Source organism: Asparagus officinalis, chromosome 10 (assembly GCF_001876935.1).
Source record: "Asparagus officinalis chromosome 10, Aspof.V1, whole genome shotgun sequence".
In the NCBI taxonomy this organism is placed as follows: Eukaryota; Viridiplantae; Streptophyta; class Magnoliopsida; order Asparagales; family Asparagaceae; genus Asparagus; species Asparagus officinalis.
In genome coordinates, this window is record NC_033803.1 from 28,088,166 (window position 1) to 28,100,593 (window position 12,428).

The window sequence follows — 12,428 nt, forward strand, 5'->3', positions numbered from 1 at the left end:
TTTTCTTAAAGGTTGACAAACGGATTACGAATGGGATTAACCTGTCTGAGAAAGTTTGTTTATATGCCAGAGGTCCTTCTAATGTGGTTAAGCATTATGGAGGCTACTGTGTCAACGGCTTTAGGTTTAACATCGTCGGTCTCGAAGAGAGACGACAAACGCAAAACAGCTGTGTGTTCTGCTCCTTCTCGCAACTGTCATACACTAGTGCAAAAGATCTAAATCCAATACAAGGGGAAATCTATTGCTACGGTCAGGTAGAAGACATCGTGGAGATTTTCTATGGGATTAATAAGGAAGTCAGTCATGTGATGTTTAAGGTTCGTTGGTGTGAACAGAAAAAGGCGAAGGATGACTACGGTTACACAAACGTTAATCTTAACAAGGAAATATATCAGTCTGAGAAATACATGTTAGCTGCTCACGCTAAACAGTGCTTTTATGTCAAAGATATAATGAAAAATGACGAATGGGTTATCCTTAAGAATCCGCCTAGAGCCTACATTCATGTGTCTGACGAAGATCACGATGAGGAGGTTATCTTGGCCGACGAAATAGCCGAAGAGTTTTCATTGACACAAAATAATAATCTGGACGATGAAATTGCACTAGCGCGCCCTGATGTACCTGCGATTATATGTGAGCCAAGGCGTAAAGGTAAAAAACATGTCCGCAGCGGAGTCGATAAAACTATAAGAACAGTCCTTTCGTTGGCACGCACACGGTCGCAGGCTATCCGCACACGATCGCAGAGTAGAGCCTCAACATCATCAGTTTGACTGGTTATCATGTATCACGATGTGTCATGTATTATATTATTGCCTTTATATTATCTGGTTGACTGGTTATCATGTGGATGTGTCATGTATTATATTATTGCCTTTATATTATCTGGTTGACTGGTTATTATGTGGATGTGTCATGTATTATATTATTACCTTTATATTATCTGGTTGACTGGTTATCATGTGGATGTGTCATGTATTATATTATTACCTTTATATTATCTGTTTGACTGGTTATCATGTATCACGGTGTGTCATGTATGTATTACATTATTACCTTTGTATTATCTGTTTAACTGGACATCATGTACACGCGATTCTGCTGTCATGTGCTATTTTATTAATTATTTGCATTATATACTTTTGTTGGATATTCATTATGTTTTCAAAGTATAGATGACAAAAGGATTTCATAAGAAAGCGCTTGAGAGACTATTTGGTAGACATTCTGGAGGCGACGCACATGCCTCTACGTCAGGTATTTTTATTTATTTGTTATATTTGTACATTCTAATATTTTTTTAACATTTACTATACATGAGGAGGAGATGCTACACATGACTCGCAGCCACAGGACACATCACGCGGAGATGCTCCACATGACGTGGAGACACAGGCTGATCCTACACAGCATGCGGAGATACCACTGCCACCGCATGCAGATGTATTGGAGGAGAGGAGATTTGAGCCGTATAGTGCAGCTGTAGAAGCTGCGGCACTACCGCCAGATTCTATTCCGGATCAGCGAGTCCACAGTCCGGCCAAGGTGAAGGGGGATTGGGATTCTTATCATGCGATGCGTCCTATCGTGCAGCATAGGTACGAACAAGCAAAGCGTAGATGCCTCGAACTGAAAGGTATGAATAAATTTTTATAGTTTATCGGTTATTATTTTAAATTTTTTTCGCAAATATAGATTGATTCATTGTTTTATTCGATTCTTTGTTTCGCAGGTACCGGGCGACCTCCTAGACGCGGACGCAATGCTACCAAGGAAACGAACCTCATCCCTGATATTAATCGGAGGGATGTGATCCGATGGGAAAACGGAGTGCCTGTCGGGGCCTTTGCTAATGCTTTCAACAATTTCCTTGCCGCTTTAGCCAGGAGACACGATTTCTTCAACATTTTTTGACGTGGAAATCGCAACGGATTGATGCGCTGGTGACTTGTTGGAGATATATATGTGTGAGTCATTTATTTTAATTTTCATTATTATTAGTTATTAGTTTATTATTATGTTTAATACACTGATTTGTATCTACTTTTTCTTTATATGTTGAAGCGATTTTTCTTTCTTGACGATAATATTTGTGCTTGGACGTACTGCTTCGGGCAAATCAATGTATCGTTCAACAGATGGCAGTTTGAGGTAAAGAAAAAATATTTTGTCCAAATAACAGAAGATTGGGAGCGATACTGGCATCTTGACACGCGTGTGGATGGAGTAGATTTTTTTGCACTTTGCAGTTACTGGGACACGGCTAAAATTCAGGTATTATTGAAGTATATATTTTTAATTTATTGTTTGAATTTCTATATTGATTCGATTTGACATTGTTTTGCAGGCTCAAGCTGAAATAGCAATGAGGAATCGCAACGCGCCTCGCAGTTACGAGCATCACGGGGGCTCCAGGTCCTTCAGCCAGCATTATCATCAATTAGAGCTTGAGGTATATAATATATTAGCTTTTAAGTTGAGTATAATTTATGTGTTATGGGTTAATGATATATTTGAATAAAATAGGGAAGGGGAGATCTCAGACATTTTGCAGATCGTATTCTGACTTCCTGGAGCCCGAATTACGCCGATGAAGAGAAGAAAGCAAAGAATAAGGATCTTGCTGTAAGTAGCAGTTCATTTATATATTCAATTTCATATCAATGCATCATTAGTAAGTCGACTTGCCCAGGTTGTTTTGATATATCGCAGGAGAAATTACATGCCAAGGTACAGGAGCAATTGACTCAGTCTCAGGTCTGTTCTAACACTCCTGCCCGGCTAAGTAGAGAGGAGGAGGACTCCATCATCGAGACGGTCATTGGACCTAGTAGGAAGAACAGATATCGGTGGAGAGGATCCGAGCAGAGGCCGCACGAGTCTAGTAGCACCTACGAGTCTGCAGCACCACAAGGAACACAGAGGAGGAGGACTCCATCATCGAGACGGTCATTGGACCTAGTAGGAAGAACAGATACCGGTGGAGAGGATCCGAGCAGAGGCCGCACGAGTCTAGTAGCACCTATGAGTCTGCACCACCACAAGGAACACCAGGAAGCAGTTCATATCAAGACTCGATGGAGCAGCGATTAAAAGCGATTGAAGATTGGCAGTTACAGCAAACAACATATCAGCGGGTTGTAGAGGAAGAACGGAGTCGCCGGGAGCAGACCGTATTGGAGTTCACACAATTCATGTCGACTCTGCCTCAGGAGGCTCAGGAGGCATATAGGAGACGGTTTCTGTCATCACAGGTAATATATATACTTTGTTTTTTTTTAATTAGATTATATCGTACATACTGATACACACTGATACAAACTGTTACACACAAACCCTAACTCTAACCCTAACACAAACCTCAAAATATATCCTTATAATGTTTTTATGTGATGGTGGTGTTGATGGTGTATGCGTGCGTAGTGTTGGTGGTATTGGTTGGTGGGTTGGTTGGTGGGTTGGTTGGTTGTGGTGTTGTGTTGTGGTGGTTGTTATGTGATTGGTTTGTTGGGGGTTTGGTCGTGGTGGGGAGGAGGAATGGGGATTGGGTGTTGATGGTGGTGATGGTAGTGATGGAGGGGGAGGGGGTGTGTAGAGTGTGATTGGTTGGTGGGTGGGGGCTTTGGTCGTGGTTGAGGATGGGGAGTGGGGATTTTGTTGTGGTGGTGGTTGAGGGGGAGGGGTAGGGCGAGGGGGAGTGTTGTTGGTTGGTGGGTGAGGTTAGAGGATTTATGGTGTGATGTGTGGTGATGTGTTGTACAGTGTAGTGTTGTGTTGTGTTGTGTTGTGATGGTATAGTGTTGTGTGTTGTGTTATGGTGTTGTGTTGTTGTGTTGTGATGTTGTGGTGTTGTGTTGTAGTATATTTATATTTGCACTCTTATTAACGTTTACACACACTTGTTAACATTTGATTTATATTTACAGGCCGGAACTTCTTCACAAGGTGCAGCCGGGGGTAGTCATAATGTGGCTGGTGTTGAGGATGAGGATGATGATGATCAGGAGGATTGATTGTCCTTAATATAACTTTGAAAACAATTTCTCGTGCTGTATAAACAATATTTATTATGTACTCGATAAACTTTTACTTGCTTTTACTGAATTAAATGTGTGATATATGCGTAAGATGTGATATTTGCGTGAGATTGAATATTATACTGCTGATTGAACAGGTTTTTAAAAATTATTATCGATATTGTACAGGGTTTTTTCAATTTTCAAAATATTTTAAAAAAAATTTATACTTTTAGCGACGGAATTTTCGTTGCTAAATACAATTTTAGCAACGGAAATTCCGTCACTAAATATTCATTTAGCGACGGAAAACATGCACGAAATCTTACCTGACTAATTTAAAAATATATTAGCGACGGAAGTTACGTCACTAATAAAGTTTTGCCGACGGATTAGCCGTCGCTAAATTTTTATTAGCGACATAAAATCCGTCGTTAATTTTTTTTTAATTTTTTATTTTTTTTAAATTGCGACTATTAGGCCGTCGTTAATAAGCCATCGCTAATTTTTAGCGACGGAAAGTTCGTCACTAAAAGTATTTTTAGGGACCCCTTAAATAGCGTCAAACTTTTAGCGACGGAATTTTATTTTTTCCGTCGCTAAAAGTTTTAGCGACGGAATATCGACTTATAGCGACGAATTTGTCCGTCGCTAAAAGTGGAAAATGCAGCAGTGTTTTATCAATTACTTTATAGACTGTAATTAGGGTTGGTTAACAATCAAATCGCAGTGAACAACTTCCTAATCAAATTTTAATTTGGTCCATTTTCATATATTTGAATTTGTGATTATATTCGAGTTGAATACTAAATGACCATTCGAATTTGATTCGACGACATTTATTGGCGTTCGATAATTATTTGCAAATATTCATTTAACAACAAACTATAATTTTTCCTTCATTATTCATTTAATATTTAATACTTATTCATCAATTATTTAAAATTAAAAATAGATATATAGTTCATTCTATAGAAATATGGACATTACACCTAAACAATTTTGGAAATTTCAGTACAAATGTGAACATTACACCTGAAACAAAACATTTTTGCAATAATATAAAATGAACAAATATAGCAAACCAAATTGCTACATAATAAATCAAGAAAAACATAGGTTCTTCCAATATAAAAGTCAAACATCAGTACATAAACGTCTCCCTTACAATAATCATACTCAATACTACAACACTACTTGCATAGAAAAGAAAATTCAGTCCGAAGGTTTAGTTTGACATACATCAACAAGATCACATAGTTCATTCATGAAAAAAATCTTAAGTTCTCTAAAAACACTTGTTAAAGGGAAGTAGGCTCCAAATGGCTATTTGTTACTTAGTGTTTCGCCCGTATACAACTTCTTTGCTGAAGAGATCTTTAGAAAGCACAAATCATGACTAAATTCACCATTTAGAGCTGAAATTATTGAATTAAAGCAAGCAGTTAATATGTGGTCAGGTACATTAAATGCCTTGATTTTTGAAACCTCGGCAAAGTGATCAGAAAAAGAAACTATTGAGAGCATGACTTACTTACCAGATTCTTACTAGCCGGTAGCAGCAATAGGTTACCAGCATCATCAACTTCAATATTATACACCGATATATGAATTATCCTATTCTCTTGTGCATTCAAGAATTAATATTTTTTAAAGAAAGTATTAAGCTGAACCAAATATGATCACAAGCATTTTCCATGATCAGTTAAAGAACTGGTGTCATATCTTTGAAACATAAATATTAAAGAAAATATTAAGCTGAACCAAATATTAAACATATACCTCAAGGTTCCGACAACAATATCTCTTTTACACTGTAACATATAAATTAACATACAATTAGTAAATCATACGAAGTTTAATTTATGCAAGGTAATTGTCTAATTTATGCAAGGTAATTGGCTAATTGCACTAAAAGTAGACTCTGATGCCACTGTGGAGATAGAAACTACAAGGATATCAACCATCATTCTTGACAAGATTTGATACTTCAATTGATTGACTTTCCACCAATCCAAAGCACGAAAATTTTGATATTTATTTTTCCTTGCATATATGTGCATGCTCATCCAAGTACAATTGCAACTCTGATTTAGAAGTAGGCACATTTTCTGCACCTTTCACAAAATCAAGAACACCGCTCCATGAACTCCTAGTAGATAGTGAGTTGCTCGTATAATTAGATGCCTCTGAAGAAGCTTGTTCATCGTTACTAGCATTATGTAAAGCAACATACTCATCATATAGCTCCAAGGCATCTTTTACTTTTTCTATATTTTTCAAAGTATCTACTTCTAAATATATATTTGGATAATAACATTGCACCCTATGTATTTTCAATTTAGGATCCATAATAGAAGCTATTGCCATCAGTAAACTACATTCCCCCCAAAAAAAATTTCAAATTTAACTTGCATTTTACTAGCCAATTGTTGAATGCAAAAATTATCATCAAGTAGTGACTTCTTTGTAACTTCTTTACTCTTATAGACTTCAACAAGATATAAATTAGAAGTAGGATATTTACTATCGAAAATTAGATTGCTTACCGAATTAAAGATAGCCAATAACTTACAAATCTTCTCTAATTTATCACATTCTTCAAGTTCCGGCATGCAATCATAACTAGACTTCCTTTCCTTCTACATTGAGAATGCATGTTTAAAGTTCATGGTAGTCATCAACATCACATTATGTTAATTTTCAACGAGTAGGCACATTAAGAATTAATTTTTTCTCTCTTAATTGCAACTGTCAAACATAAACATAAACAAATTATTAGTGCATCAATATAAAAATTATGAAATAACACTTATAATAAATTTTAAATTTTGCATGTCTATTGAGCAGCAGTCAAAAATATTCTAAGCCTTACTTCACTATGCCTTACTTCACTATGAGCGATAATTGTTAGTGCAGTTACACTTATCCTGTCTTGGATGACAAGATTAAGAATTTAAGCACAACATTTCACTTGAAACAACTTGCCATCAAAAACCAATTTTCTAGTTCTTGAAAAGTTGGTTTTCAAGTTTCTTAAACAAGCATCATTGTAGGATGCATTATCCACTTATATAGTAAACACTTTATTTTCAATTCCCTAATCTTTGAAATATTTATGCATAGCATCAGCAATATCAATACCACGACGAGGAGGCAACACATGTACAAAAGTAAGGACCGCCTTTTGTAGGTCCTGGTTGTTATCAACAAAATTCCCAGTAATGACCATACATTCAATTTTTTTGGTTTTTAAACTTCCAAAGATCGGTTGTTAGACTTATTCTATCCATGTTTTTAAGTTGTTGCTTGAACTTATTCTTCTTGCTATCAAAGGTCCTCATGCAATCATCTTTTAATGTTTTTCATGCAATCTTATCAAATTGAGGTTGTATAGTCTTCATTGCAAATACAAACCGCTCCTCCTCAATTATTGTAAATGGATGTTCATGCATCATGACCCAATGAGCTAATACCTCTCTAACTTTCAACTGATTATACTTGCCGGTAGTAGTAACATAATTGAATGCTTGATAGTAGAACCTTCTCGTTGAAAGTTAAGAGTTTTTTTGTCTTCGGTTATTCAACTTCTTAGGAAAGCAACTATTTAAATGTGCTTTTAGGTAGGATGTTGTTTCATTTGAATTATTAGAAAAGTCATACTTGCAATGGTTACATTTCCACCTTTTTTCTTTAATAGGACGAATGAATTTGATAAAGTTATCTCATATCTCAGAAGTATTTTTCCTTTTTCCTTTTGGTTGAATAGGATTTGTGTTCACCTCAACTTCCGTATTACTATTAGAGTGGGACTATGACTTGAGGAGCAATAACAGCAGTAGGATCAGGAGAAAATGATATTGATGTAGGTTGGGAGTCAGATTGTTGATTCACGATGTGAGATGACATTATGTAACAATAAAGATTACCAAAAGTCTATTATTTGGATTCATATATATATATATATATAAACTTTGAAAATCAAGTTAAAAAGACCAAATTTAAGATATAAATCATTATAGTTCAGTGTTCACCTTTGATAATTAAATGAAATTGACTGAAATTACTTATCCACAAGGGATTAGATCAGATATTTCTAAAAATTTGTCTATAAAATGTCATTAAAAAGTTATCTTTAGAAACTAATTTAATTAAAATATTATGATTTTAGGCCTCAACTTACATTTTGACGAAGGGGTCATAGGTTAGGGAGGTAGAGGTGATGTCGGGGTAGTTTTGTCTAGTTTGAGGAGGTAGCGATTGATGATGATGCCAATGGTGAAGTCGAGGGGACTGAAGTGCTAATGAAATGCTCTATTTGGAGATGAAGAGAGTCGAAACATGAGGAAGGAAGAAACCATCGAGTGGGAAGAAACTGTCAAAACTCGAGGCCAAGGGGGAAAATGAATGAGCGCCGAGGGAGGTTGTAAGAGAGCATGAGGGTTCCACTAGTGAGGGGAAGAGAGTGGAGCTAAAGAGAGACGTGAGTGTTCTCTCGGCGAGGGGGAAGAGAATGGAGCTATAGAGAGAGCATGACCAATTCGCCAGAGAGGAGGAAGAGAGAGGGGGTTGAGAGAGAGAGAGAGAGAGACAGATAGAGGGGAGAGAGAGGGGGGGGAGAGAGAGAGAGACAGAGAGAGAGAGAGATCTCAGATATGTCTGGAGGTAGAAATGAAGAGAAGCCCTATCCCTAGAGAGAGAGATCTCAGATATGTCTGGAGGCAGAAAACAAAAAGAAGTCATATCCCTAGATTCCATCAACTTAAGTATTTATATGGGGGTAATAATTGTGAATAAAAATTTAGATAGATAATAGTTGCAATAAGTTCAATTAACAGGACTAAAATATAAAAGTTATACCTTTGGTTAAATTCTATTCATTTATAAGCTGAATGCAAAAAGTTATTTGTTTAGTACTAAAGAACGATCGAATTGAACTTAACTGAGTATCTGGAGGGAATAATAAACAAACTGTTTATTAATTATTCGGTTCATTTCTGCCCCTAGCGGTAATAACTATAATTCATATATTACTTACTATTGTAAGACAAGGATAAAACATGAGTATATGTTGCACCTTCAGCCTTGCACATTGCGAGCCTCATCGGGATGCAGTTTTGGGTTTTTTGATCAAGCTAAACAGGTCACTACAAGAATTTGGCATCTAAACAGTGTACTTTGGGTATTTCACTTCCTTGTGTTAGTACTATTAACGCAATAGCCAACCTCAAGCTCAAATTGGCATTAAAAGTAGTCATATAGTGGATCAAATCTCAACTACAATATTAATGAGGCAAATTTAAAAGGACGGAACGATTTGAAGGGTGAGAAACTAAACCAGAAAAAATTTCAAATCTTAAAAGTTTGCCTTGTAGGCCTACTCAAAAGAGAAATTTTGTCTAACGCAATAGAGTTCAAAATTTGAAGGGTGAAAAACTACCACATATTTGCTCTAACGCAACGGTTCAAAACCGTTGCGTTAGCCATGGAACCGTCGCCCTTGAGCAAGTGCGACGGTTCTCAAACCGCCTCATATACTGCCGTTGCCCTACCTCTACCGTAACGGTTTTGAACTCTATTGCGACGGTTTTTTGAACCGTTGCCCCTGCATCTAACGCAACGGTTTTAAAAGACAAGCAGTTACAGTAACGGTTCTCATAGAGCTACGACGACAGTTGGAGCTATTGCAACAGTTTTCAAAGATCTAACGCAACGGTTTTAGTAGGCTATAGCTATGGTTTTGATAGAGCTACGGTGACAGTTGGAGCTATTGCAACAGTTTTAAAAAACTTAACGCAACGGTTTTAGTAGGCTATAGCTATGGTTTTGATAGAGCTACGATGACAGTTGGAGCTATTGCAATAGTTTTAAAAAACCTAACGCAACGGTTTTAGTAGGCTATAGCTATGGTTTTGATAGAGCTACGGCAACAGTTAGAGCTATGACCTAACGCAACGGTTTTAGTAGGCTATAGCTATGGTTTTGATAGAGCTACGGCAACAGTTAGAGCTATTGCAACAGTTTTAAAAGACCTAACGCAACAGCTATGGTTTTGATAGAGCTACGGCAACAGTTAGAGCTATTGCAACAGTTTTAAAAGACCTAACGCAACAGTTTAGATTGAGTTATCGCAACAGTTTGGATAGAGCTATCGCAGCGGTTTTGATCGAGCTATTGCAACAGTTTTAATCGAGCTATTGCAACAGCTTAATCGGACCTGTTCTTGGTTTCCTACGTCAAAATAATATAGTATTCAATTACCTGGACAATCTTTTTAAGAACATGGCCAAATCAAATTTTAATACACAATATAAAAGTGATTATGTTGAACATAATCAACCATAATGATAAGTGCCAACAAACATCAGTATAGTATAAAAACTACAAAGTATTAAATCCACACTACCAACATTTCAACTCAGAAAATATCGTACCGAACTAACATTCAAACAATGTACATCAACATTTGATTACAAAACATGAAACTTCTCAGTCAAAGACTATATTCTCTATTTGTTTCCAAAAACTTGTTCCCCAATATCAAATACTCACTAGGAACTTGTCAATATCAATCTCAATCTTGGCTTTCATCATTTCTGTACCTGTGTAAATTTTCATGAATCAGCATAATCTTGGCTTACATTTGAAAAAAAAAAGAAAAATGCTAGAATATAAGGGGAAGAAAATCATCACAGATATTTCATTCCACTACTGGTTTTAAATCAGTCTAATCATATACAACATCAATATATTTATGCACTGATATATTATGCACCGCACGCTGCAATATATTTATGCGCTGCAATATATTATGCAGGAATCACTGATATATTATTACTGTAGCAAAATGAGCATGAAACCGCATCGGACGCAGAAGAGCACAAACCTTCCTAACATCCAGTAATCTGTTTGTGAGTCAAGTCGACAAATTCAGTGAGCGACGAAATGCTAATGATTTCTTTAGGAATGGTACCTGTAATCTGATTGTATGAAAGGTTAAGCAGTCGCAGAGCCTGACAATTTCCAAGTATGGGAGGAATACTTCCTTCCAAGGCATTCTCTCCTATAAGAAGTTTATTCGGTTGAGTCAAGTTACCAAGAGATGATGGAATAGTACCTGACAACTTGTTTCCAGATAAATACACTTCTTGTAGACTCTGAATTTGGCCAATACTTGTGGGAATACTACCACTTAAAAAAATTTCTTCCATACCCCATAGTTTAACCCCATAGTTTAGTTTGATCCAAGGAGAAATTGGCATGAGTGGCATTCCCTAGTGTAAATCAAATTCTACAATAGGGTGCTTGATCACCATAGTAAATGTATCGTACGTTCGATATTATTTTCATACTACTATTAGAATGACGAAATAGATCCCTCGCCTTATTAGAAAATCGTTCAGCTCCACATATTAGGACAAATAGCAACACAACTCCAAATCTCTACATCAAACATCGAGAAATGTTTAGATGTACTGGCAATCAAAACTTTATTGGGCAGAAAAGGCAACACATAGGCCAATATGTCATCATTCAGTTAGCAATTCTAGCGATCTCTCAACTTTTTCATTGCAAAAATTATTTCAAGACTGCTTCATATTATTATATAAAGTTAGATTATAGACTACTAACAAACATAATCATTCTGCAGGTAGAATGTCTCTCTCTAGCGTTGTCAGCTGGGAGCTGATTGCGTTCTGGCAGTATCTGTCATCAATCTAAGAAGTTGAGCTTATTGAGAAGCAGCCAACCAAAACACAGATTTAATCAACCTATAGTTTCTTTTCAAGTTTTAAATTTCATGATGCAAGCCATATAAAAAATATATATTGAACACATTATAATAAAAATGATGTTCCAACACAACTACATGATGAAATCCTCTTCATATCAACTCTAAACTCTACATGAAAATGATCTAACTACAACTAGATTAAACAATACACTAGTCCATAGAAAATAGTAACATCAGTTATAACAGCTATATATTGCAGCAGCAGCCATGGTATCAAGGCATTTAGTTTCAGTTATAACAGCTTTTCTACAAACCATTCATGCACAAGTCAAGTAATATTAGCATGTCTGAAAGTGTAGGGTAGATAACAAGTAGATTACAGAGAAACTTCGAACTATGAGGATTTGATGTTAACTTGCCGCTCAATAAAAATAGTCAAAAGTATAGAACGTTACCTCTATATTTTCATGCAACGATTTAATAACCTGAAAAAGGGAGCACGGACACAACATGGCTCAGCAGAAACAATATGATTTTGTTTCCAATAGAAAAAAGGTCGCTACCTCTAAGTTTCTAATAAAGCCTAGAGCTCATAATATAGATATTGGAAATGTACAAAAGTTACCTGAATAATCATCCGATATAGCCTTTCTCTCTCCGCCGGAGTAAAA

The 12,428-nt window shown here is 36.3% G+C and overlaps 1 long non-coding RNA gene across 1 annotated transcript; it reads right to left on the bottom strand.

Annotated features, from left to right (window-relative positions):
- Positions 10,589–11,213, bottom strand: LOC109824913. The gene is made up of 3 exons (XR_002242840.1): positions 11,140–11,213; positions 10,996–11,085; positions 10,589–10,624 (listed from the first exon to the last, which is right to left on the bottom strand). It is a non-coding gene; the product is annotated as an uncharacterized LOC109824913 (long non-coding RNA).